General features: G+C 39.2%; 1 protein-coding gene across 4 annotated transcripts in view; it reads left to right on the top strand.

Annotated features, from left to right (window-relative positions):
• LOC121677445 (Fc receptor-like protein 5) overlaps positions 1-19,896 on the top strand; it is a 167,287-nt gene extending 147,391 nt beyond the window's left edge. The window contains exons 11-14 of one of the 4 annotated variants that reach the window (XR_006020967.1): positions 5,735-5,880; positions 10,122-10,314; positions 10,430-10,563; positions 19,491-19,896. The gene's annotated coding sequence lies outside the window, so the exon portion shown is untranslated. Of the gene's footprint in view, positions 1-5,734; positions 5,881-10,118; positions 10,315-10,429; positions 10,564-19,490 lie in introns of all 4 variants that reach the window. The other 3 variants (XR_006020968.1, XR_006020969.1, XR_006020970.1) reach the window with 3 other exon arrangements.
• The last annotated feature ends 6,284 nt before the right edge of the window (positions 19,897-26,180 follow it).

Here is a 26,180-nt window from a genome sequence, read left to right as displayed (position 1 = left end):
GGCCATAGGATTATAATTGCTTAACGATCGTATTATGATGTCACAATCAGCAATGTTAAGTGTATGGGGATTTTTAAAAAGTTTTTCTTTAATAGTTTAAAAAGTATAAAAGTTTCAAAGTTGAAAAGACATGGCAGCTTGGTCCGTTTGAATACCTACGTTACAAAGTTTGAATGAAGTTTCTAAGTTAAACTGTTCAAGAGAAATTGCGTACGGAAAAAGTGGTAAGCGGAATAATAATAACTAGAAATGCAATTCCAAGGAATTACCAGTGCATGAAAATGCTAAAGTTGTGATGTAAAATATCATGTATAGTTTAAACAGATAATACAGAGATGGTTACTACGGTGATGCTAGGATAGATATGGTGGTTGCATAGCTTAATAAAAGTTGATAGTTTAAAGGTAGACTGTTTAAAAGCTGAATGTAGATAGTTTAAAAGTTGTTGATAGACAGTTTAAAAGTTGTTGATAGACAGCTAGTTTAATAGATAGTTTACTTATAGTTTAAAAGTAGACCGTTTAAAAGTTGAAGGTAAATAGTTTAAAAGTTGTTGACAGACTGGAAGTTTAATGAATGTTGATATTCAAATAGTTTAATGGTAGCCTAGAAATCTAGACGCGCCCCTAGCGGCAACAAATTACATTTGCTGCCAGGGCTAGTGTAGCAACTCTCCGTTGGCTTGTGAGCTCCAGAAATCGAAACTTAATCAGGCCAATGAAATTGTGTATAGAGTCGTTAGGTGGGCTTAACATAATGATTGATGGCAGAGATGCAACGGTTTGGCTTGAATTCCCTGCGACTTGAAAACAAATAAGATGGATGTTGCTGCTGCTGGCGAACAGTGTGACACGAGTTAAGCTTTTATTAAGTTGGCAAACGTTTGAACTAGCCAACTAGCTCCGCTGGTTGGAAACGCATGGGACTCATAGCGCTGCCGCTGTCCTATTGCGTGCAGAGGGAATTTGAAAGACAACTGATTATCCCGCCCCTCGGACTGAGCACTGCGAACAGTGAGTGCCCAGACCCTACATTTTAATGTGGGTCTGGCTCGTCAGGCTAGTTTAATGGCTGTGTATAGGTAGATATTTGACGATAACTGAAAGTTGGAATGGCTCTAATGTTTGCTAGCAGTTATGCTAAGATTTTTAACTATGCTAACCATACTACTTAGCTAATGTTTTATAGCAGTGCTAGCAATGCTAACCATGCTACTTAGCTAACTTAGCTAACGTTTTCTAGCAGTTTAATGAATGTTGATATTCAAATAGTTTAATGGCTGTGTATAGGTAGATATTTGACGATAACTGAAAGTTGGAATGGCTCTAATGTTTGCTAGCAGTTATGCTAAGATTTTTAATTCTGCTAACCATGTTACTTAGCTAATGTTTTATAGCAGTGCTAGCAATGCTAACCATGCTACTTAGCTAACGTTTTCTAGCAGTTTTGCTAAACATGCTACTTAGCTAACTTCACTAACATTTTCTAGCAGTTTTCCTAAATATGTTAACTATGCTAGCAATGCTAACTATGTTAACCATGTGACTTAGCTAACCTAGCTAATCATTTTTAGCAGTTATGCTAAAAATGTTAGCAATGCTAACTTTGCTAACCATGCTAACTAGCTACAGTGGGTAGGAGTCATAGTTGATGAAAAGTGTTGACATAGTTGATGACAATTTAAAAGTTGTTAATAGACAGCTAGTGAATGTATATAGTTTAAAAGTTTAAAAGTTGAATGTAGATAGTTTAAAAGTTGTTGATAGACAGCTAGTTTAATAGATAGATAGTTTAATGATAGTTTAAAAGTAGACCGTTTAAAAGTTGAATGTAAAAAGTTCAGTAGTTTAATGGGTTACATTGTTTAACAGTGGATTATTGTAGTGAGGACTTTTATTTTGAAACAGTTTTGGGCAGAGGAAACAGTTGAATAGGATGTGTAGTCTTAATTGACCCAGATTGTATGCTTAAAGCCTGAGGCTGCAGGTGGCCTGAACACCTGCCATAGGATTCTAATTGCTTAACGGCTGTATTATGATGTCACAATCGGCAATGTTAAGTCTATGGGGATTTTTAAAAAGATTTTCTTTAATAGTTTAAAAAGTATAAAAGTTTCAAAGTTGAAAAGACATAGCAGCTTGGTCCGTTTGAAGACCTATGTTACAAAGTTTGAACAAAGTTTCTAAGTTAAACTGTTCAAGAGAAATTGCGTACGGAAAAAGTGGTAAGCGGAATAATAATAAGAGGTTGTTGTTGTTGTTGTTGCCTAGTAAGAACAATACAGTGCATTTTCATGCACTGTAATAATAATAATAAGTTGTTGTTGTTGCCTAGGAAGAACAGTACAGTGCATTTTCATGCACTGTAATAAGAAGAAGTTGTTGTTGCCTAGTAAGAACAGTACAGTGCATTTTCATGCACTGTAATAATAATAATAAGTTGTTGTTGTTGCCTAGGAAGAACAGTACAGTGCATTTTCATGCACTGTAATAAGAACTAGAAATGCAATTCCAAGGAATTACCAGTGCATGAAAATGCTAAAGTTGTGATGTAAAATATTATGTATAGTTAAAACAGATAATACAGAGATGGTTACTACGGTGATGCTAGGATAGACATGATGGCTGCATAGCTTAATAAAAGTTTATAGTGTAAAAGTAGACTGTTTAAAAGCTGAATGTAGATAGTTTAAAAGTTGTTGATAGACAGCTAGTTTAATAGATAGTTTAAAAGTAGACCGTTTAAAAGTTGAAGGTAAATAGTTTAAAAGTTGTTGACAGACTGGAAGTTTAATGAATGTGTATAGGTAGATATTTGACGAATGTTGGAATGACTCTATAGTTTGCTAGCAGTTATGCTAAGATTTTAACTATGCTAACCATGCTACTTAGCTAATGTTTTATAGCAGTGCTAGCAATGCTAACCATGCTACTTAGCTAACTTAGCTAATGTTTTCTAGCAGTTTAATGAATGTTGATATTCAAATAGTTTAATGGCTGTGTATAAGTAGATATTTGACGATAACTGAAAGTTGGAATGGCTCTAATGTTTGCTAGCAGTTATGCTAAGATTTTTAACTTTGCTAACCATGCTACTTAGCTAATGTTTTATAGCAGTGCTAGCAATGCTAACCATGCTACTTAGTTAACTTAGCTAAAATTTTCTAGCAGTTTTGCTAAACATGTTAGCTATGCTAGCAATGCTATCATGTTAACTATGTTAACCATGTGACTTAGCTAACCTAGCTTATCATTTTTAGTAGTTATGCTAACTAACATGTTAACTATACTAACCATGTGACTTAGCTAACCTAGCTAATCATTTTAGTAGTTATGCTAACTAGCATGCTAACATGCTAACTATGCTAATGAACATGCTAACTATGCTAACCATGTGATTTAGCTAACCTAGCTAATCATTTTTAGTAGTTATGATAACTATGCTAACTAGCATGCTAACAATGCTAACTATGCTAACCATGTTACTTAGCTAACTTAGCTAATCATTTTTAGCAGCTTTGCTAAAAATGCTAACAATGTTAGCAATGCTAACTATGCTAACCATGCTAACTAGCTACAGTGGGTAGGAGTCATAGTTGATGACAAGTAACAGTTACAATGGCTGAACAGTTAAAAAGTTCAGTAGTTTAAAGGGTTAAATTGTTTAACAGTGAAATGTTGTAGTGAGGACTTTTATTTTGAAGTTTTTGGCAGAGGAAGCAGTTGAACAGGATGTGTAGTCTTAATAAGGCCAGTTTGTATGCTTAAAGCCTGAGACTGGCAGTTGGTCCAGGTGGCCTGAACACCTGCCACAGGATTCTAATTGCTTAACGGCCGTATTATGATGTCACAATCGGCAATGTTAAGTCTATGGGGATTTTTAAAAAGTTTTTCTTTAATAGTTTAAAAAGTATAAAAGTTTCAAAGTTGAAACGACATAACAGCTTCGTCCGTTTGAATACCTACGTTACAAAGTTTGAATGAAGTTTCTAAGTTAAACTGTTCAAGAGAAATAGCGTACGGAAAAAGTGGTAAGCGGAATAATAATCATAAGAAGTTGCCTTGGAAGAACAGTACAGTGCATTTTCATGCACTGTAATAAGAAGACTTGGACGAACAATATAGTGCATTTTCATGCACTATAATTAAAAACTACTCAAAATATCCAAATAGACTTAACATGGGCTGATGACATCACAATAGAGCCGTTAAGCAATTAGAATCCTGTGGCAGGTGTTCCGGCCACCTGGATCAACTGCCAGTCTCAGGCTGTAAGCATACAAACTGGCCCTATTAAGACTACACATCCTGTTCAACTGCTTCCTCTGCCAAAAACTGTTTCAAAATAAAAGTCCTCACTACAATATTTTACTGTTAAACAATTTAACCCTTTAAACTACTGAACTTTTTAACTGTTCAGCCATTGTAACTGTTACTTGTCATCAACTATGACTCCTACCCACTGTAGCTAGTTAGCATGGTTAGCACGTTAGCATTGCTAACATTGTTAGCATTTTTAGCAAAACTACTAAAAATGATTAGCTAAGTTAACTAAGTAACATGGTTAGCATTGTTAGCATGCTAGTTAGCATTTTTAGCAAAACTGCTAAAATGATTAGCTAAGTTAACTAAGTAACATGGTTAGCATAGTTAGTATGCTAGCATGTTAGCATGCTAGTTAACATTTTTAGCAAAACTGCTAAAAATGATTAGCTAAGTTAGCTAAGTAACATGGTTAGCATAGTTAACATTTTTAGCAAAACTGCTAAAACTGATTAGCTACGTTAGCTAAGTAACATGGTTAGCATAGTTAGCATGCCAGCATGTTAGCATGCTAGTTAATATAGTTACCATAACTGCTAAAAATGATAACTAAGTTAGCTAAGTAACATGGTTAGCATGCTAGTTAGCATTTCTAGCAAAAGTGTTAAAAATGATTAGCTAAGTTAGCTAAGTCACATGGTTAGCATGCTAGTTAGCATAACTACTAAAAATGAAAACATTAGCTAAGTTAAGTAACTTGGTTAACATTATTATCTTTGATAACATAGTTAGCATAACTGCTAGCAAACATTAGAGCCATTCCAACTGTCAGTTATCGTCAATTATCTACCTAAATAATTTAACCATTTAAATTATCCACTTATTTAACCGTTCAATCATTCCAACTATATTAAACCTTATATACCAAGTAAATCATTTAACTATATAAACTATCCACCTATTTAACTGTTCAGTCATTCCAACTATATTAAACCTCATCTACCTAGCAACTAATATAGTTTGTTTTTACTCTGTATGATATTTTACATCATATTTTTTGCATTTTCATGCACTGTATTTCCTTCAGGAAATGCTTTTCTAGTTAAATGTTATGGTTGTTAGCCTCTTGCTATGTTGCTAGCTATTATACATAGGACAACAGTAGTTTTAAGTCAACCCGAATTTGCTGTGGGGTTGGGCCAAATGTTGTTATGCTGGCTGCAGAGTGGATTAGTGACAGGGAATCTTAACGTAACAGTTTCAACACCAGTCCTACACAGTTTCTGTGGCGCTGAAGCCTATTCATAGTGTGCTTCAAATAAGAGCCCACGGATTTCAATGAAGATCAGCTAGGCAAAGTTATAGTTCATAACTGAGAAATCCTAAGAGTAGAAAGAAGTCTGTATTGTTTTGTTAGATGAATCACTTTGGAGCCATGCTGGTCAGTGACTTTTGGTACTTTGGTTTCTCAGTCACAGATCCTCCAGTTGTGTCTATGGTTTTGAGATATGGAGTTATGGAGCTGAATATTACAGAGCCCGAGTATGACCTCAGTTGTTTCTTAGTAAACAATGTCTCCTACAACATCACCTACTGGAGACAGCACCTGGAGAATGAGGTGAAAATCTGCATTTACCATTATTTCAAAATCAATAATACCATTATTTCAAGCTGTGGAATTCACTGCCAGACTACATCAGACACTGTTACTCAATTACTGATTTTAAAAACAGACTTAAAAACCTATCTCTTCAAGATGGCTTATGGACTGACTGACTTTTACCTTTACTTTTATTTTTTATTTTTCATTTTTCATTTTATGAGAGGAATATAATTTTAACAACCTTTTTGTTTGTGAAGTGACCTTGGGTGTCATGAAAGGCGCTTTAAATAAAATTATTTTATTTAATTCATTTTATTTTACATTTAGTATTATTATTATTATTATTATTATTATTATTATGGAGGTAGCGCCTGCACCGGATTGATGAATAGCTTTCAGATGTTCTTCCACTCTGACATACACGAAAAGTGCCAAGGAGCAAGCAAAAAAGGTCTGTAAGTGACAGACTGACAATGAACTCCATCAATGCCGAGCCTAAGCTCATTGGTGGGTTTTCATGTTTCCCACAATTCTGTGCGAGTGTGAGTGTGTGAGTACGATAACACGTAATAGTCGGTTAATAGGGTTGATTAGTCATATGTTTTGGTCACAGTGTGTAGGCTTAGTGTTTTAGGAATGCTTGATTTGGTTAAACCAGAGAGGGTTGAGGTGGAGAAAGGGCAAAGGGCTTTAATTAAATTTGAAAGTGTCTGTTCTCACCATGGATGTGTGTTGCATGCAATGCGACTTAGTCTGTCAATTTGGCTTGTGAAGCTAAGGTTCTGGCTATGTGGATTTCATAGCCGTGTTAAATGTTATGAATGGATAATATGATGATATGCATGTAAGTCCGAAATATTTTAGATGTGCCAAACAGACGATTGGGTGTTCCAGGCACACCCTTGGCTACGCCACTGTATTATGATAAGTTTTAAGTGTTTACTCTTCTTGGCTTCACTTGATAGGGCGGTACCAATGCTGAACATTAAACTGGGTTTCACTCAATAACCAGGCTTCTGTTCCATCTTTATCCTTTTTTATTTGTCTTCACTTTTTGCAGCCCAGATACAAGTGAACAACCTTAAAACCAGAAACATCAACCATTTACCAATTTGCACATTTTTTGTAAAACAGGCACACAGGACTCAAAATGATTAATTATCAAACTTGACTCTAGACACACACACACATATATATATATATATATATATATATATATATATATATATATATATATATATATATATATATATAAATAAACATATTTCTACATGAATATTTCAGTTTGAAGTTTCAGTTCTAAACTATGGGAGGCACAATGTATTAAAAGTAATGAGCATGCACAATGAATCACTAAACATTTGAATAGTCAAGCAGTGAGTTTAGCACATTTTTTGCCCATATAAATATTTACAATACATATACACTCCCATTAAACTACAATTTACAATTTTAGAAATTCAATATTTTTAGTTTCCATTTTAGACAGATGTTATATGCACGCTTTTAAACCATGTCTTTACAAGCCACCAATCCAGTACAACAATAGCCCACATATCAGAATGCATATCAGAATTAAATCACTGCATTAAGCAAACTGCAATAAAATTGACCAACCAATATTTGCGTAATACATTCCGTAAACTATCACGTGAATATTTGCAACAAACAGATACTACAGCTCACAAACACAAGTGTTTCTTCCCGCTTGCACCTCAACGCCTTGTTAGCGTGCAACAATCAACAAATGACACTCACAACCAAGTCTTTTTTTTTTTTTTTTTTTTTTTTTAAGAGCATCTTTTTTTTTTTTTTATTTGCAAACATCATTGACATTACAGAAAATGCAACACTACGACATGCACATGAATACTACATACGACAAACAGACGTACATTACATAAACACATACTGTAACTTAACAAGACATCACATTGACTTGGCTTCCACAAACATAACACAACATAACATTAATAACAGAAAGGCTAAGGATGATTTGCGTCCAGGATGATTGCAGATATGATTATCAGGGATGAAATTGATGACCGGAATGAAAAGAATGGGGGGGTGGGGGGGGGGGGGTGCGGATGGTAGCTCTAAGAGTGTGAATGAGGTGGTGTTGGGATGGGGGTGGGGATGGGGGGTGAGGGGTAGTGAGTATGTGAGGATGTATGTGTGTGTGTGTGTGTGTGTGCGCATATGTATAAGGCTGGCTTGCTGTTGGGCCAGGAGGAGAGAAGCTGGAACATAGAGAGGGAGGGTTTCAGAGGAGAGGAGTTGTAATTATTCTATTAATGATAAGTATAATGATAGGAATAACTGATTGCCTGGTTGATTGCCTGACTGATTGCCAACCTGGGCACCCATTAATGGCCACAGTTCCACCCAGCCCCTGCAGTTATACTGCGACGGCTGACAGAGGGGAGGACCTGCGTGCCACCCATCGCCCCAGGCCCCCAGCATATGCACACATCCCCCACTACCACGACAAACCACACCTCGCCCCCAGACCTTCACCCAACACGCCACTCTTGACCTAAATATGTACAGTATGTGAATGGCTAGGTTGAGGGGTCTATCTAGAGTGTAGCATTAAAAGAAGTGGGCATGCATGGTGAATATCTGTCAGGATTTCCCCATGCACACCACACTTACCCTGTGTAAGATGTATGCCTCCTCAATGTGTGCATTAAAATAAGTGAGGCATGCAGATAGACACCTGATGAGGCATCTACCTGCACTCCACTCTTACCCTAGCCTGTTTTGTAGTTTTTGTTTATGTATGTCACCTAACATGTAGTGCGATTAAAAGAGAGTAAAGCGTGCTGTGTGCTTCCAGGACAAGGCGTGTGCATGAGCGTATGAGGAGGGTGCACACCGGGGGCCCAGGGCCAATAGATAACCCACAGGACCCAACCAATGCCAAAACCACACAGCAACCCGCCAGGACCGAGTCTCCCAAGCCATCCAATGGGGCCCTGTCAGAATAATGATGGGAGAGGCAGAGAGAAAGAGTGAAATTAGTAAAGTTTATCAGAGAATGTAAATAAAAGGGGGAGGGAAAGAAGGGGATGCTATTTATATTACTAATAATAATAATAATAATAATAATAATAACAATAATAATAATAACAATAACAATAATAGTTCCAGCTACCCTCCCCTGCCTAGTGTTCGATGATATGTGTATCTGTTGATGAAGTGTGTTATGATCGTGTGGAGATGGAACTCAGGCAAAGAGGGTCAGGACTGTAAGTAGGTGATAAAGGGGTACCAACTCACAACCAAGTCTGATTAACATGGTAATCTTACCAGCTGTCTGTCTTTGAATTGGTACCCGATCCTGCACAGCTTCAGGAAAGCTCGATGAGAATACCACTTTTCTTTCTCACGCTGCACTGGCGTTTTGCCGGTTCAAACCAAGGGGGGAGGCGAACGTTCGGAGACGGTAGACATTATGGCGGATCTGAGGCTAAATAGTAGACCCACCTAGTCATTCTAGGTAGCAGTTCCACCTAGCCATTCCATTGAACCTCATTCAATTTGGTGCCACTTTGACATCAAATAACGTTACAGCTGAAGCGTTTTAAGCCTTTATTATTATTATTAATAATAATAATAATATTAAGTTTTTCTATTTTCGGAGTAATACAACATTGTGTGATTGGCGTCATAACCTCGTAACTGACTTTTCGGCTTTTTTCCGAAATCAATGCTAACGTGACGTAATTTACGTAATGAGCATGCGACCAGAGCGGGTTAAAGCGTCGCACAGGAGCAAAATAACAGTATTCTCTGGATAAGAACGAAAGCATCGGACCTCAACATTTCAGCGAAGTTTTATTTAACTTTATGTGTGTAGTTAACTTTTGTATTATCCTGCCATTATGTTTGTGTAACCTTTTCATTTTGTAGCCCAAGTAATCCATCGGTAATGTTAATCTACATTGCCTTTCAATGGGAGCTGGTGAAATGTGGTGAATGTTGCTTCTTTAGAGGTGATGCCAATGCCATTGTGGACTCAATGCAGATAAATACTCATAATGTTAGTATGCATTCCGGTGCTGTGGAAAAAGTGACTGGAGAGGGGATAGGGATGGGATTTCTTTGGTGGTATACATTCAAAATATATATATTCCATGACCACTCAACATCCCAATGCCCCAAATGAAAAATCAGAATTACGAGCATATACAGCTAATTGATTAAATGGATATTGTTTCATCCACTTGCTTATTCTCTATCTTCTCTAGCAGACATGGCAGAGAACAGTTCAGCAAAGAAAAGTACACAGGTTGCCTGTGTCTGGGCTGCCATCAGAAGGACTGTGTGTAAAAGTACACACTGTGTATGCAGCCTTCAATAATGCTGGAGTACAGTTCGAAACAGCAGGTCCTCCCAGTAAACCAGTGTGTGCTCTAAATTCTCCACATGGCGAACCTAAGTATAGTAAGATTTCCTCTTTTACTCCTAGACAATTTCATTGATTATCTTCTTACTCTTTGTCAAATTCATTGTCTTGCAACTGCTTTTGTACTGATTATATTTTTCTGTCGATGTGGAGTTCATTCATACACAGCCCTGGTAGGGTGCTTAACATCTCTAGCTGTACTTTCTGTGCTGATACTGGGCTGGTGTGTCTACAAAGGCCAAAACTTCCTTTACCCAAATGCAGCACTACCACAACAACTCATACAGGTAGGCTCATTCTATACGTATGCGAATGTCTTACTTTAACTTTCACGTCATCCACTTAAACTTTCCTACTTGCTAGATTTGACCAATCATAGCATACGTGCACAAGTAGTAGAGTAAAACCACAAATGGAGAAAAAGAAAATTCAATGAAAATAGTAAATCCACAAATGGAGAAAAAGGTCGGCTGATTGTCGTTCAGCAGTCACTCGCAGTCGGAGCAGCAGGTGCGATTACTGCAACAGGTGCGGCGGAGCTGCAACTCAGCCTAGCACAAAGTCCAACACTTTGCTTCTCAACGAATTACGGAGGACGAATTCTAACAACCGAGCGCAACAATGAAAAGTTGGAGAAAAAAAGAAGCAGCCCCATTCTTTAGTTCAACCCCTATTTATATCATATAGCATTTACCCAGAGTATTGAACGATCTAACCCGGTCAGCATAGCCTTAACATAAATTAAACAACCAAAAAAAGTATGTAATCTCACCCAAGAATAAGCAGTCTACATAGTACAGTTCAACCAGTAGGCTAATTTTGTTATCAGGTATGCCTGGGTTAAACAAGAAAGTGGGCTAACCAGCCAACGCAAAAACAAGACCATCACACAGTTCACAATGTCTCCTTGCTCCCCTGTATCGCCGGCTTCAATAAGTTTCTCCACTTCCTCTGGTTAGTTGCAGATGGTATTTTGTCCATTGCGGGAGACGATCAATTTGGCTGGGTATCCAAATCTCTATTCGATGTTCAGTGATTGTAGATGCTTCTTCACCCCATCAAACTACTTTCTTTGCTTGTGCACCTCCACAGAAAATCTGGAAAGAACATGACTCGGTGTTCTTGGCATTTTACCATTTTAATTTCTCTGGCAGCCCCTATTACTCATTGTCGATCTTGAAAGTTGAGGAACTTCATGATTAGCACTCAGGGATATTTTTGTTCGGTTGCAGGCCTACTAGGGAGTCCGCCAATTCAATGTGCTTGTTCAGTTATAAGTGGACTTGTTAATGATGTTCCAAACACGTTAAGCAGCCACTCTTCTAGAAATCTGACAGCATTGCTCCCTCATGTCTTTTCAGGGAGATTTACCAGGCGTAGGTTGCATCGTCTATTTCTATTCTCCAAATCCTCTATTCTGGAGTTGAGCAGCTCGACTTGGTTCTTCATAGTTTGCACCGTTTTTTTGCATGCCACTGATGCTATCTTCTGTACTGCTAATTCGATGTTCAGCTTCAGAAATCTTACCGCCAAAGTCACGAATTTCAGTCTTAATGTCTTGTATGGCGGACAGCACACCGTCAAATTTGGAAGCGAAAACATCTTTCAAATCAGAAATGGCTTTCATCACCTCACTTTCCTCATTAACCATAGCTTCTGTGCCTAGCAACATTTTAGCTTCTTCAGGAGTTTCTTCCTTTTTGTCAAGATTCTTTTTAGTTGTCGTCTTTCGAGTCGCCATTTATGTTATTTACTTGTGTTAAATGCAATATAGTCAATCAATTTTGTTTTGGGGTTATGAAACAACTAAAAACAGGATTTAGGGGGTTTTGTAGTGAGAGTTGCTTCTAACGTGACCTACTCACTCCCCGCCATGTTGGATCCCCCAGAGAAATGTTTTTTAACAAAAACACATTGCTCACAGTTATTGGCACCCCTAGAAAAATCTTATATTCAAAACATAACAGAAACATTTTCCTATATAATTTCAACGTATTTAAGTTAATCAAGTGTGTTGACATTTGTAAGTCAGGGAATGTCTATAAAAACTAGGTACTTTTTTGAAATTGCCTATATTTACAGTTAAAACAATGATGAAAAGGTTGTTATCAACTGGAAATGTGACAAACATGCTTGGACAATGGCCCATGGTTATTTTGCTCCTACGTACATTATGGAGGATGTACTGTAAGATGGGCAAAAAATGTCATGAGAACCACTGTTGGATTGTTACAGAAAAAGGTATCATCTTGGAGTCACCAAGTCCCCCAAAAATCTTTATAGATTATTTAGAGGGCATGCCAGGTAAAAGCCTATCCAGTTATTTAATGTGTGATATTGTTGGGCTGTATGTTGCTGTGATATTGCTGGGCTGTTTTTATTCCCAAAGGCCTTGGGAACCTAATTAAGGTGCATGTTATCATGAACCCCAAGAAAAACCTGAACATTTTTAAAGGAAATTTGCCAAGACACTAAAAGTGTGTCATGATTGGATCATTCATCAGGTCAATGAACCAAAACAAACGTCCAGATCAAAACTGATATGGTTTACTGAACACAAAATCAAGCTTCGACCATTGCCATCTTAGTCCTCTGATCTAAACTCCATAGAAAAACAGTGGGGGGTCAAAGCGAAGAATGCACAAGTGTGGACGATCTAGGGAAATGTTGTAACGACGAATGGTCTTAAATCCCTTGCTTTGTATTTTCCAACATTATGGGGTGTCATAGGAGAATATTACCAGCTGTTTTATTGGCAAAGGGAGGCTTAAGAAGGTATTACAACAGGGGTGGGCAAACTGCGGCCCGGCCTGCCGAGCATTTCATTTGGTTATCAGGCTGCTCGCTATTTTTTTCCTGCGATAGAGACGACGTTGGTTAGCTTTAAACTGCTTTTCACTCTCCTTAGAGAACATTATGTCAGTGTCAAAACATCATGTTAAATAGAGATAACATCATGTTAAACTAAGTTAACTCTTAGTTATCTCCTTTGCAGCAGATCTAACGTGAACATTATATGCGATCCATTTAATTGGGAACGCGTCTGCACTCACAAGAGGGAGAGAGAGCCGCAGGTTCCACCTCGCTTGTCATTGTTGATAATTGATATCTCCTTCTTATAAGAAACTTTGAAGGCAACAGTAGTTCCCACTACTGACCATTTAAAAACTGTGAGAGGGCCCAGTACAGCGATAGCCATAGCGGAGCAGGCAGAAGATCAAATAAACGTGAATTAAAGCGACTGTCTTAAAGCGAAAGTAAATTTATACATTTGTTAAACAGCATAAAATTAGCAGCATTTTTAAGCAATTCATATTTTAAAACAAATACTTTTCATACTAAATTATAGGCTATAATAAATGTATTTTTTTAGGTGTGTGTCGGGGGGGGGGGGGGGGGGGGGTTGTTGTGCGGCCCGCCGGCCAGTTTTCAAAACCCACCCCTGTATTACAAGCAGGGGTTCCAATAATTGTAAGTGATGTGTTTTTGTTAAAAAGTATTTATTTCTTTATGAGATTTTGCTTTTTCTCATAAGAAATTTGCTTCCCTTCAAAGTTGGATTTTCCTCATTGTTTACAGTGGGCAGTGCTTCGACTTGGCCAGCTTCCCTCGCGGTCCGCGCGCAGGATCACGCGGCATCATGCGACTTTAATTTGTATTTTTCCAGTGAGGCTGCAACGACGCTGCAACAACCGGCAGAGGTCTCAAGTGAGCAGGGTGTCTCGTAAAAAGAAATGGAGCTGGAAAACCCTACACAGACTTCACTACAGACTTTAGCAGACTGGTTTATAAATAATTTAATAGCCAGAAATATGCCTGCCCTGCCCTAATAAAGAAATATTTGGTTAACGGTGAGTGAATCCCGTTTGCAGCCGTAGAAGAAACGCAGGACAAATTAACTCATTGAATGCCAAGCTGTTTTCGGAAGCTTTGTCCTATAGTGCCAGCAATCTAGACCATTGTTGATGATTTTTGTACAGCCACAGCATATTCTGTGTTATAGCTATGAACACATACAATGGCTCGTTTAAAAGGTGAGACTTTAAGCTCTCAGTGGGTGCAAATCGTGTATTTCTACACGCCTCTGTTCCTGAGAAATCCCAAGCTAAACAGTGGTTAGTTTTTATCAAAATCGCTGTTTTTTTCTAGAAATGGATATAACGTCTTTCATGAAACATTAAGTGTTGCCTGTAAACTTTCTGGGAAGTGATCAGCGAGACCTGGCGAGACTGCCACCTAGTGATAGACCCACGAAAATGGCCTGGTTTTGAGATGACATGCATGCGTCACTGATTCGACCCAAAGCGGCAACCAAGTTATGATAAAATGTCCAGATTGTGCGTTTTCATGAGTTTTCGATCGTCATATATTTCATTTCCATTCATAACAGAGTTCCCAAAGTCACATATAAGGTGTGTTAGAGTGTCTAGTTTCGTAATTTTAAAAAAAAAAGCTAAAAACGTAATATTACGTTGTTGGCACTCAACGCATGGGAAGGAAAAATGGAATATTACGTTTTTGGCACTAAATGAGTTAAACATTCTGGTTTTCTCTGAGTGCAACGATGAAAGACAGACATCATTTGGACAAAATATAGAGCATATTAACCTCCGTTGCTCAGCCAAATGCCTTCCTGTTACGTCCTGTTATCATGGAGTTACAGGTGATAAACGATTTTTGATGGTCACAAGTTTACTTCATTAGCGTTTATTTTTTTGATTATTAAAGAGTGTTAAAGTGTTTTTCATTTAAAGGCTTGACTTCGTGCTTATTCAGAAGAGCATTTAGTGCTCTCCCCAATCCCAGACGTTCACATTGCATGTTTGTTTGTAATGGATGCAACCGCGAGATACGCTTGTCATAGGCGCCGATACCGTGGGTGTTCCGTCTCTTGGGCACCCACTGAAAACATCGAGCACCCACGTGTGCCAGCTTACAGTCCCGGCTAAATTTACATTAATTTAAAATCAAACATCGCAGTTTATGTTAAATTTAGCATCTCTTATAATGTGATTGGATATGTTGCTGTCAATTCCCTACTCCATATTCTAACCACCAATGAGAGCGTCTCTCGTATGAAAATTCCTGATACTTCCCACCTGAAGAATTAACGCAAGGCTTTGTCGGGTCTTCAGCCCTGAATGTTTAAAATGTATATAACCCTGAATATCATTTTAAAAGTAGTCTGACAAAGCTTATTGTTTGGTGACACAGCTAAACACTGGTACCTCATAGAACGTCTATAACATAGCCTAGGTGGTCGCAACTCACAAAAGTAGCAGATAGAAAGAACTCACGCAAATCTACCCTAAACACGCAGACAGCTTCATGCGCAGGGGAGAGAGAGCGCGGGCACAGGTGCTTTATGATTGTTGGCTTCTTAATTCACTGAACTGCATTAGGTGACACAAATGGTATTGCCTTTATCTTGTAACTCCTTGTCTGAGCGACTACCAGGCCTATGGTTTTTAGATGTTCCCTGACAAAGACATTCGAAAATTAAGAATGTTTATTGACTTGAAAAATACACAAATTTTAGCAAACTCCCTTCATTCAACCCTTGAAGACATCGCGGTCTGGTGCGCTATGTAGATCGTTTCTCGTACCATTTAATTTCTCAGAATTTAGGTCTACTAGGCCTACAATAACGTCATCACCAAATACATCTTTTATTTTTAGTTGATCAACCACAAAGAGTAGCATAGGCCTACTGTGCACAGTGACTGACGACTGTAGCAGCCCAAGGTAACCAGTTGTTGTAGATGAGAGGCAACCCCTTGTTTCAGATAGCCAACATGTTACCTGGGTGTTGCCTACGTTATTAATTAATGGTAGCCTACAATAGTTAATTGATTCGCGTAACATATTAGTTGGCTCAAAGAGTAGGGAATCAGGATGGAGAGAGTCACGCGTGTGTTGCTTTTGTGGGATCGAATCCAGTTTAATGCTAGTTTTCAAAACATATATTTTTTGACATGTCTTTTGTCCGAGTGGCTGTAATGTAGCCGAGCGCTCATGGCGTATGAAAAGCGACTTCAAACCGCCTAAAACAACTTGTTTGTGAATATCTGACAACTGCTGCAGCGCATGCACGCGCAAGGAAACCAGTAGGTGGAGAAACCAGAAGGCACACAACACCGGAAAGATTTTAAGGCTATTTCGCATAGGCTACTCAATGGTGTTATTTCACACGCATTTTGCGACCCCCACTCACCGGGGTTAGGTGGAAGGTGTTAATAGACGATTGGCGTAGCCTACAGTGGACTAGGGCTGTCAAAATTGCTCAAAAATGACGTTTGAATATCCCCTCTAAAATAAACACATGTATTCGAATATATTGGAATATCTAGGCTATATTATTTGCGCATTATGTCAGTGACGCGCATCATGTCATCTGTTTTTAACTTTTTGTATGGTTATTGCTTGACAGGGGGGATCCCAAGCAGCTTTCAGCTATAAGGCATTTCCTAATTCACCCGACACTGATATTCAAAATGTTGAAACTATTTCGGCATAGCCTATAAGCAGTTTAATTAAATGGAATGTTAGTTGTAAACAAACGGGCTACTTGCATTCGAGGCAGGCCTTCTGTTGAAGAATTTTATATAAATCCTGCGCAAACAGTAATCCTCCTACCCCCGCTACCACAGCTGTGGATAGTGTGGCATGCTCACGCTTTATGTCTCCTTGCAAACTAGGCCTATAGCCCAACCATTTACGTCTTCAAAAAATAACAACTTGCCAGATATGCCTTCATATCTTTGGGCTTCATTCAGCATTTTGTTCTTCCACTGGAAATGACTCTTCTACATTTGCTGCCTGCTGCATCCTTTCTGTTTGTATTGTTTAGAAAATGTTTGATGTCTTGAGTTAATGCATTAAACATTGTTTGCTGGTAACCAGCCACAAATAGCCTACAGATTCTTGCGTGCGTACATTCTCTATTCTCTCCAAAATGTGCCCGTTCTATAGGCTGGCCAAGTGCGTATTTCTGCGGCATAAAGCAGATGTATTTGTTTATTGTACAGAAAAATAAATATAACCTGTCAAGCAGTCAATTGACTACATTGCAGTCAATAAGTAGGGCAAATTATGAAACCAAAAAGTGTGTCATAGTTGTCTAAGCCTCTGCTGTGAGGCCAAACCCATGAACAAAGATACATTGATATCTGCAATAGAGTTTTTTTTGGCGAAGCATGTGATCTACTGTGTAGGCTTCATAAAATAAAATAAACAGATTGCTAATGGCCTACAAGCTGATCTGGGGTGCGTTTCCCGTACAACTACGGAGGTTAGCTTTTTACTAACAGGATGCATCGTTCAACTAACCAACATGTAAGTTATGACTGTTTCCCAAAACTGTCGTACTTACATAGTACTGTAAGTTTGGACCATGATAGTTTCCAAACTTCAGTAGTCTGGACTAAGGTGGTTAATGACGTTTAGTAGCACGTGAATGAGCACCTGCACATACTTCTGTGGCGCATTGCGTTAAGGCCGGCAGATGACAGCCGCCGTTGCACAGCAGTTACCAGTCCCCTGTCCAAGAGTTCGAATCTGGGTTTTGACAACAATATTGACATCGTTGTTTACCTAAGTTTATCTTTTGTGCAGATCATATTATCAAAATCAGAATCAGCCTTCTTGGCTTGGTTTGCGCAAGCTAACTAACAAGGACCCCCCCATGAAAATCAAAGGCTACATATTCTCAGCTGCCTCGTCAAAAAGTGCGCACCACCTTATTATTATCTGCAGGTGTGTGACTTTTACTTACGTGCACATGGCTGCAAATTGACTTTTAATTTATGTATTTTCTGCCTTGGGCATTTTAAAATATGGATGTATGGTGGTTAGAAGTGTAAATATTAATTAGAAACCTAAATATATTTATAATTATTAATTTGCAAACAAATAACTGGCGTCAGTGACGTCTTTGACATGAAGATCCCTGGAACTATGCTTCTACTAGCATTCTACCACAGGTCGAGAGGTGTAGTTGTAACTACACAACTTTACGATAGTGGTTGCGAACGTTCGTTGCTACTATGGTTTTGGGAAACACTAACGTAGTGTAACGATGCATTGGACTATGTAAGTTCCAAATATTAATGTAATTCTGCGGCATAAAGCAGATGTACTTGTTTATTGTACAGAAAAATAAAAATGACATGTCAAGCAGTCAATTGACTACATTGCAGTCAAGAAGTAGGGCAAATTAATTTACGAAACCAAAATGTGGGTCATAGTTGTCTAAGCCTCTATAGCGTAGCCTGTTAAAAACGTCGCAGAAGCCTACCCAAGGCTACAGATTAATTCTGAACAGTTATTTCTCTACTGGCTCAATTATCACACCACTGTTTTGATTTGCGTAGTTGCGTTACCCCAACACTGACAATAATGTAGACAGTAAATTTCGATTTCGATTTTCATTACCACCGTGTAGTCAAGCCTTAAGCCATACCCAAGTAGCCTAAATCGAGGTAAATCGAGCGGCAGGCAGAGCGATGTACAGTGGCAGAGCGACGCACAGTGGCTGAAAGTGGGACTAAAGCTTCACGCAGCTTCACGCCTCGTAATGCGCGACTGAAGTGGCCATTTGAAAGCGATGCCCACTGTACATTGTGAGATTACAATACATCACCAACAGATTATTTTTTATACTGATATTTAGTCAACTTTAGCAGAGGTGCCAATAATTCTGGATGGTACTGTACATATCTATGCCCTTTTTATGAATGTTAAAAGAACAACTTGCATAGTTTTTTTTCTCTTGACCATGAGCCAGTGGTTGAAAACTTGCATGCACATAACAAAGCACCCAACAAAAATAATTACTTTGACAGGCCTATGAACAACCTTTCTTAAAAATGTAAAATGGGACTTTTTGAGACCTCCGTGGAGATGACACACCATATGATGAAATTATGTAAAATATATGATAAAATATATTGGAGTTATCTGGGTATTAACAGGGTGCTGAGTGACCTCAGGTCATTAACCACGTCAATGATTAATTTTTCTAAAACGAGTTAAACACATTTTTATTTTACCTGCACAAACATGCACAAATGATGCACAAATGAATAAATATACTTTTATTCATATTTTCATCAGACGGGGTACCAACTTCACAGAGGTCCTAAAGATTGTACATAACCTATGAAGTAGGCAGTGGCAGGCAGATATTTTCAGTGTTGTACATTTTTCATTGCAGTGTCCCCCAGAGAGATGCTTTGACATGCCCCAAATGTTGCTCCATGCAGAAGAGCCATACGAGCACATCAGTGTATGGGAGCCACAGTGTGAGATGCACAACAGTGAGGAAATGAGTGCTGTGAGAGTCTCTGATGGAGTCAGTAATATCTGTGTGTATGAATCTCTGAGCATTGTCTGTATGAGTGAGGAAACTGTGTTTCACAGGATGGCAGAACCTACAAACAATGGTATGCTTGAGCAACGCTATTACAATGTGCTCTCCTAAAGCAATATCTAAGACAAATTTCAGAACCCCCTTATCCCTTTCTCCATGAATTTGTCTAAAAAAGTAAGCATGCCTACATAATCGTTTTGTGTTATTTAGCAAAAGCTAATTAAATTCAATGAAATAAAGAAGCTGTTATAAACTAATTATTGGAGCCCCTGAATATATTTTGTAAAGCCTCTCTTTACCAAAAGGCAGTGATCACACTGGAAATAATGAAGCTGCTGTGGGAAAGTGTAATGAAATGCTCAGACCATAATCAAGCTAAATTCTGTATGCTGCTATGTGATGTAATGTACACATTTCTGTGCACCACCCATATGAAGAATATTACTGTTGTGATAGGTCAGAATGCCTGAAATGTCTCCAAGATACATTTAACTGACACTGATGAGCTTTATGTTATGCTTTGGAAGTTAAACCAAGTTCAACGCTCAGCTCCCATGTCACTAGTGTAACAAGCATCCCACCCGCATGATTTCAAAATGTCACTCTCATTGGCTGGAATCTCCCATGACAAAAATGACATGTTCTTGAGTGGCGTTTCCTTTTGCTAGAATATTTTCCAAATTTGAAGGGATACCTACTTATGTGTGATATCTGCATGAGGGGTACTGGAAACGTTTATTATTCTGATATTTTATGCTGTAGTATAGTTATTTCATGTTTTTATTTCCCATCTCATTACTCAATTGTATTACTCTGTACCGCTGTGATGTGTGTGTTGGGTCATTGTCCCCACTCATACATTTTGTCTTTTAATTTGATTAATATCAACTCCTGTCCAGGAACAACAGATGTAAATGAGCCTTGTGGCTATAATCTGGCCCAATTATATATTGAGCATTGTCCCTGTCAAATAAACGTAAATAAATAAATAAAATAAAATAGACCGATGACACAAACATAGGCTACAGGAAACGCTTAAAGGAATACTCGGGAGTAAAAACAACCGGTTCAAACGCTCGTAATTTTGCTCGTTTGGGAGCAAAATTACGTTAATCGGAGGAGTTTTGCATTAGCAACAAAATGGTTTATAGCGTGTTGGTAACCAGGTTGTTTTTACTACGGAATATACCTTTACAGTTTTTCTCGATTGCTTTGACCTGCTGAAGGAAACTGGGATCCACTTGGTCAGAGACTCAGACAGAGACTCAGACTCTGGGATCCACTTGTATCAGAGACTCAGACTTATGCAAGGAATCTATACCACCAAGATGTTTTCCTTTTGTTTAGCATGGGAAAACCAATAGAGTTTGGGGTTTTTGAATGACGTCTTTCTGTTTTGCAAAATGGTGTGATAAATGTGTGAACCCAATGAAAATGTGTGAACACATTCACAAGAGATGACTTCTGCTGTGCAAAGAAAGTGTTCATGAAGACCAAGTGGATCCCAGTTTCCTTCAGCAGGCCAAAGCAATCGAGCCTACCGATACGCTGCTCCAAATGACACGCAGATAAAACTTGTTATTGTTTATGAAGGTGTCTGTTACTTTATGAAGAGGGATCTGGCTGTTTTGTTTATGTTTGTTTTGCTTTCATTAATACAAATTTCAAGTTTTTGCCTGAAATTGCACTGTGCCTACTTACAAGGGCATTGTTCCCACCTCTTTTGGGGCCTACCATCAAATGTTTGACCTCTATAGAAAGCTGAGAACCTGTAGTTTTCGTAAGAAACAGTTAGAATAACTGTGTGATGTACTGACACAGAGTTACAGAGGCTAGAATATAGTTTTTTCTTTCTGCCAGATTACAAGCATCTCTGAACTGACCACATTTCAGCCCTCTAGGTCACTTGATATCACTTAGAAACACAACCGAGCCCTAGCACCAGGTCTTGTGAAGCTGTGTGCAAAAGTAGATCAATATAGAATGAAAATATGAGTGCTTTAGACCATTATTTGGGGGGCATTTTGGATTAATTTTAATTGAGACATAGTAAGATTAATCTGAGAATGCAAAGCACTTTACAGATTGTACATTAAAAGTTGACATTTTCAGACTTTATGATTTGACAGTCCATGTCTCTTTATTTGATAACACTAAATTTCTGTGCAGTAGAGTAGCCTTCTTAGCTGAGCGAGTGGAGGAAGAAACTACTGCAGGTAAGAAACGAGAGACACGAATACAACTCGGTAGCCTAATGTTAAAGCTAGTTAAACTTCTCCGTCATTTCAGTTCCATTCCTCCACTCACTTACATGCCTACGGACTGTCAAATCATAAAGTCTGAAAATGTTTTAAAAAAAACAAACGTGAGCAGCGTCAGGATGCTTGAAGCGACAGTATAGTAAGGGTTATTCTAATAATTTCAAAATATAGGCTAGTTAGTTAATTGAATCGCATTTCACGAGGCAAGTGGGTGCCTATTGACGCATTTGACTAGGCGAGGTGGTGCCTAACCCACAGAGTGACAACGCGTTCCTATGGCCACTTGGCTAGAGCGAATGCAAATGGAAAAAACGGTTTTGTAGCCTTGAAATCTAGACGCGCCCCTAGCGGCAGCAAAAGGGCTAGTCTAGCAACTCTCCGTTGGCTTGTGAGCTCCAGAAATCGAAACTTAATCAGGGCATTGAAATCGTGTATAGAGTCGTTTGGTGGGCTTAACATAATGATTGATGGCAGAGTTGCAACGGTTTGGCTTGAATTCCCTGCTACTTGAAAACAAATATCCTATTGCGTCCTATTGCGTGCAGAGGGAATTTGAAAGACAACTGATTATCCCGCCCCTCGGACTGAGCACTGCGAACGGTGAGTGCCCAGACCCTACATTTTAATGTGGGTCTGGCTCGCCAGGCTAACGGTTTTGGGCAGTGACGTTGGAAGTGGGGCTGGGGTGGGTGCAACCGCATCCCCACCCCCGAAGTGCACTAAGACACTTGTCATTTTCCTTGTATACAGACCCATGGCTATACAGGCAACTGTGTTCTATTCCCAAAGCATGCTTTCTCTGTCTATGATTTGCAGGCTTAGGGCCTCCTCGACGAGGAGATTGCTAGTCCGCGGATAATTTGCAGCACAATTGAATGGTAGCCTATTATGGAACCGTGGACCGAAAGAAAAATAAACTAAACATTTTCCCGATTAGAAAATATTTCTTAATTTAGTGCATACACATAGACCTCTCCAGAATAAGTCCCGCCTCCGTAACTTCCGTATCCATCCAACTTCCAGGCGTCGATTGTCTATGGGAAATAACATGGCGTTTCGAAATATCATACCGGTAAAACATCTGTAGGTAGCGAAGTAGAAAAAGCTGGTGGGCAGATTGGCCTACACACTTCTGCCATCTAGTTTCCACTGGATTTTTTTATTGTCGGTGCCGTTTAAGTAGTATACTATAGACTATACTACTTAAACGGCATCGAAAATCAAAAAATCCACGGAAGTTAGGAGGCGGGACTTATTCTGGAGAGGTCTATAGCCACGGGCGGGCCTGGACGGGCTTAAGACAATCTACTTGTCAGTCTTGCCCATCCAATTAGAGGGATTTCCGTAGTTTACGTTCACCATCTAAAAAAGACGTGCAAATCAGCACTCTGCTGAGAGTTCAACAATCAGTCAAATTGCGAACAGCCGGCGGCTCCTACGGCTTCTACGTAATTTGTCAGCTTCTATTCATGTTTGGTCTTGAATTAAGAACAGTTAATCTGATCATGGTTTCATTACAATTTAATGTATCTGTGCATAGTTGTAGTCTAAGAACTATACTACACTTCTATCTTCCTCTCTCTTCCTCTCATTCCCTCTATCTTTCTATCCTTTAATATGGGTGTGTAGTCTCATGAATTTGGTGTATCTGCTATTCTCAGCTTATTATTTCGTTAAGCTTAAGTTTGTGTTTTGATAAGCTTCCTTTGTTACTGCTGGCTGCTTTGTGTGACGCCCCGTCTTTGTCGTGCCGTGAAGCGTTATGCCCCTTTTTTCCTCTGCCTGTATGGTGCTCTTGAGCACTAGGCATGTTGCTCTTTGTATCATATTGCAGTTTGACCTGCAGGAGGAGCTGGAGAGTTGCGGTGGCTAAAGAGGAGCGTGGTTCCATGTTAATTGCCGTCGGAATAACGCAGGTGTCCTGTGGCCTCACTTGCACTCTCGGTTCTGCTCTGGCCTGACGCTGTGGAGGGCTGGCTGCAGCGATTCCCGATTGCCTTTTCTTTATGCACTACACATACACTTTGCTCACGTGCATGACACTTTATTTTATCTTTTGTTGCCTCTCACTTACTGACTTTTGTAAATATTTGTAAATAAATTAAGATTGTTATTTAAACATTACCCGACGGTGGGCCTGTTCTCTCTTTCAAGTGAGGATAGCCCGACGTGTCTCCATGTTTCTGAGGCTATTTCTCGCCTTTCAATCTACAATCGAAACTACCGGTATCTGCAGCCTAGATGCAAATGTAATAGCCTTATGGGTCATTCCACGCCAACTTAGCCACCCATGTACATGACACCTCTCAGATTTTGCTGAAAAGTGGTGAATATATGCCTTATGTTACCAAACAAAGGAATCTAACGTTTCAGGTCAATATCTCAAACGGTTTGCGTGTGGCGTCCATTTGAATTTCGGGTGCCACGGCCCTAATTGACACATTGGAATTTCACATTTCATCTTTTGCCATTTTTGGAAGCCCATAACGTCTGTTCTAATAGTGGTAGAAGGCTGGAAACTGGTGTGGTAGTTCATTGTAGCCTGTACTACACAATTCTGGAGGCAGAATCAATATTCCTTACTGTTTGGGTGAGAGGTGGGTCACCAAAGTCCTAAAAAATGTTGACGGCATGTGTGATTTTTAACTTTTTGGGTGGCCCTAGCGCCACAATTAATGATCATATTTATTCTAAACAGGATTATTTGTTATATGTGGGAACCTTGCTTAGATTTTAAAGGGCCAAGTTGAAGAGCTGTTGGCCGTTGTTGTTCGTGCAAATATAAACTGATTCATGTCCCCTTGCATTTTGCAACTGTGAGGTCCATGGTAGGCACCCGACAGAAATATTGTTTCATTTTGCGAGTGAGATATCCACGCTCTGGCGTCCCCTCTGCGACATGTTCGCCCCCCAGTGCGGCCCTATGTAACCGGAGGGTTGCCGGTTCGAACCCTGACCAGTAGGAATGGCTGAAGTGCCCTCGAGCAAAGCACCTAACCCCTCACTGCTCCCGAGCGCCGCTGTAGCAGGCAGCTCACTGCGTCGGGATTAGTGTGTGTTTCACCTCACTGTGTGTTCACTGTGTGCTGAGTGTTTTTCACTAATTCACGGATTGGGATAAATGCAGAGACCAAATTTCCCTCACGGGATGAAGAGTATATATATACTTATACTTACACTGGTTAGAAATTCTGTCCGACTTGGTCTGGTGGGACAGGAAGTCATTATGATTTCACCATGTCACAGGACCCTAACACAATAACACAGTTTGTGCAGTTGCTCACCATGAACTTTATGAGCTAGAACCAGCCTTCATGATGTCAATTTATCCCACTGATTGACAGGATTCTCCCATGTTTCCCATGCTGCTTCCTTATGTTGTAACATGCTAAAATGTTCAAATATTGAAGGGATATGTATATGTGATTTCTACAACAGTGACACTAAAAACTTGCTGTTGGGTAGACTGATGACACACATGCACAGGAAACACTTAGGGCCCTATCATGACAGTCAAAAGCGCATCGTCACTCGTCAAAAGCTTATTCAAATTTAGTAGGATGTCCAGTCCACATTGGGAGTGTTTTCGTTATCAAACATCGACCGCATGGCGCAACAAGGTGTTCCTAGGTTTCTGAATCAGTCATGGGTGTGTTTGGGGCGTAACGTCATTTAAACCAATGAGAATGACATCTGCCATTCCCTTTAATGGCGCAAAGCGCAATGTCAAAGAATGCATCAGTATTTTGACAGTCAACGGCGCATTTGGCGCAAGGAGGCTGCTTGCGAGACCGTATGGAATAGTCATTCCACTAAACCATGCTTTACTAAAACCTAGCATAGCCTTCACACATTTGCACTCTATTATTTGAACTCATTGGCAAAGTGAAACTAACTTCGCCATGGTGTTAGTCAACGACAAGACAGTTATATGCAGTTACTTTCACTATTGACTGACAATAAGTTACCATCGAAAACATAGGCTGGAAAACAACACTTACCCTAATATTGCTCAAATGACTGAATAAAAAACATTTATCCTGCAGAGGATCTCGTGACAGTGCGTCTTCAGCTGTGCTCCATACTGTACGTGTCTCTCGCCTCTCCCTATCACTTTTAACTGTCATTACCAATTTGCAAATTATGGTGAATAACTACTCATCATGAGATGTACAGTATGTAATATCTTTATTCTAATTATGTTTCCCATTGTAATCATGCAATTTGTAATGTTTTGCATGGATGTGCGCTGGTGTGCGTTCATGGATGATAG

The sequence above is a fragment of the Alosa sapidissima genome, chromosome 12 (genome assembly GCF_018492685.1).
Source record: "Alosa sapidissima isolate fAloSap1 chromosome 12, fAloSap1.pri, whole genome shotgun sequence".
Lineage (NCBI taxonomy): Eukaryota > Metazoa > Chordata > Actinopteri > Clupeiformes > Clupeidae > Alosa > Alosa sapidissima.
This window is presented reverse-complemented; position numbering and strand designations above follow the sequence as displayed.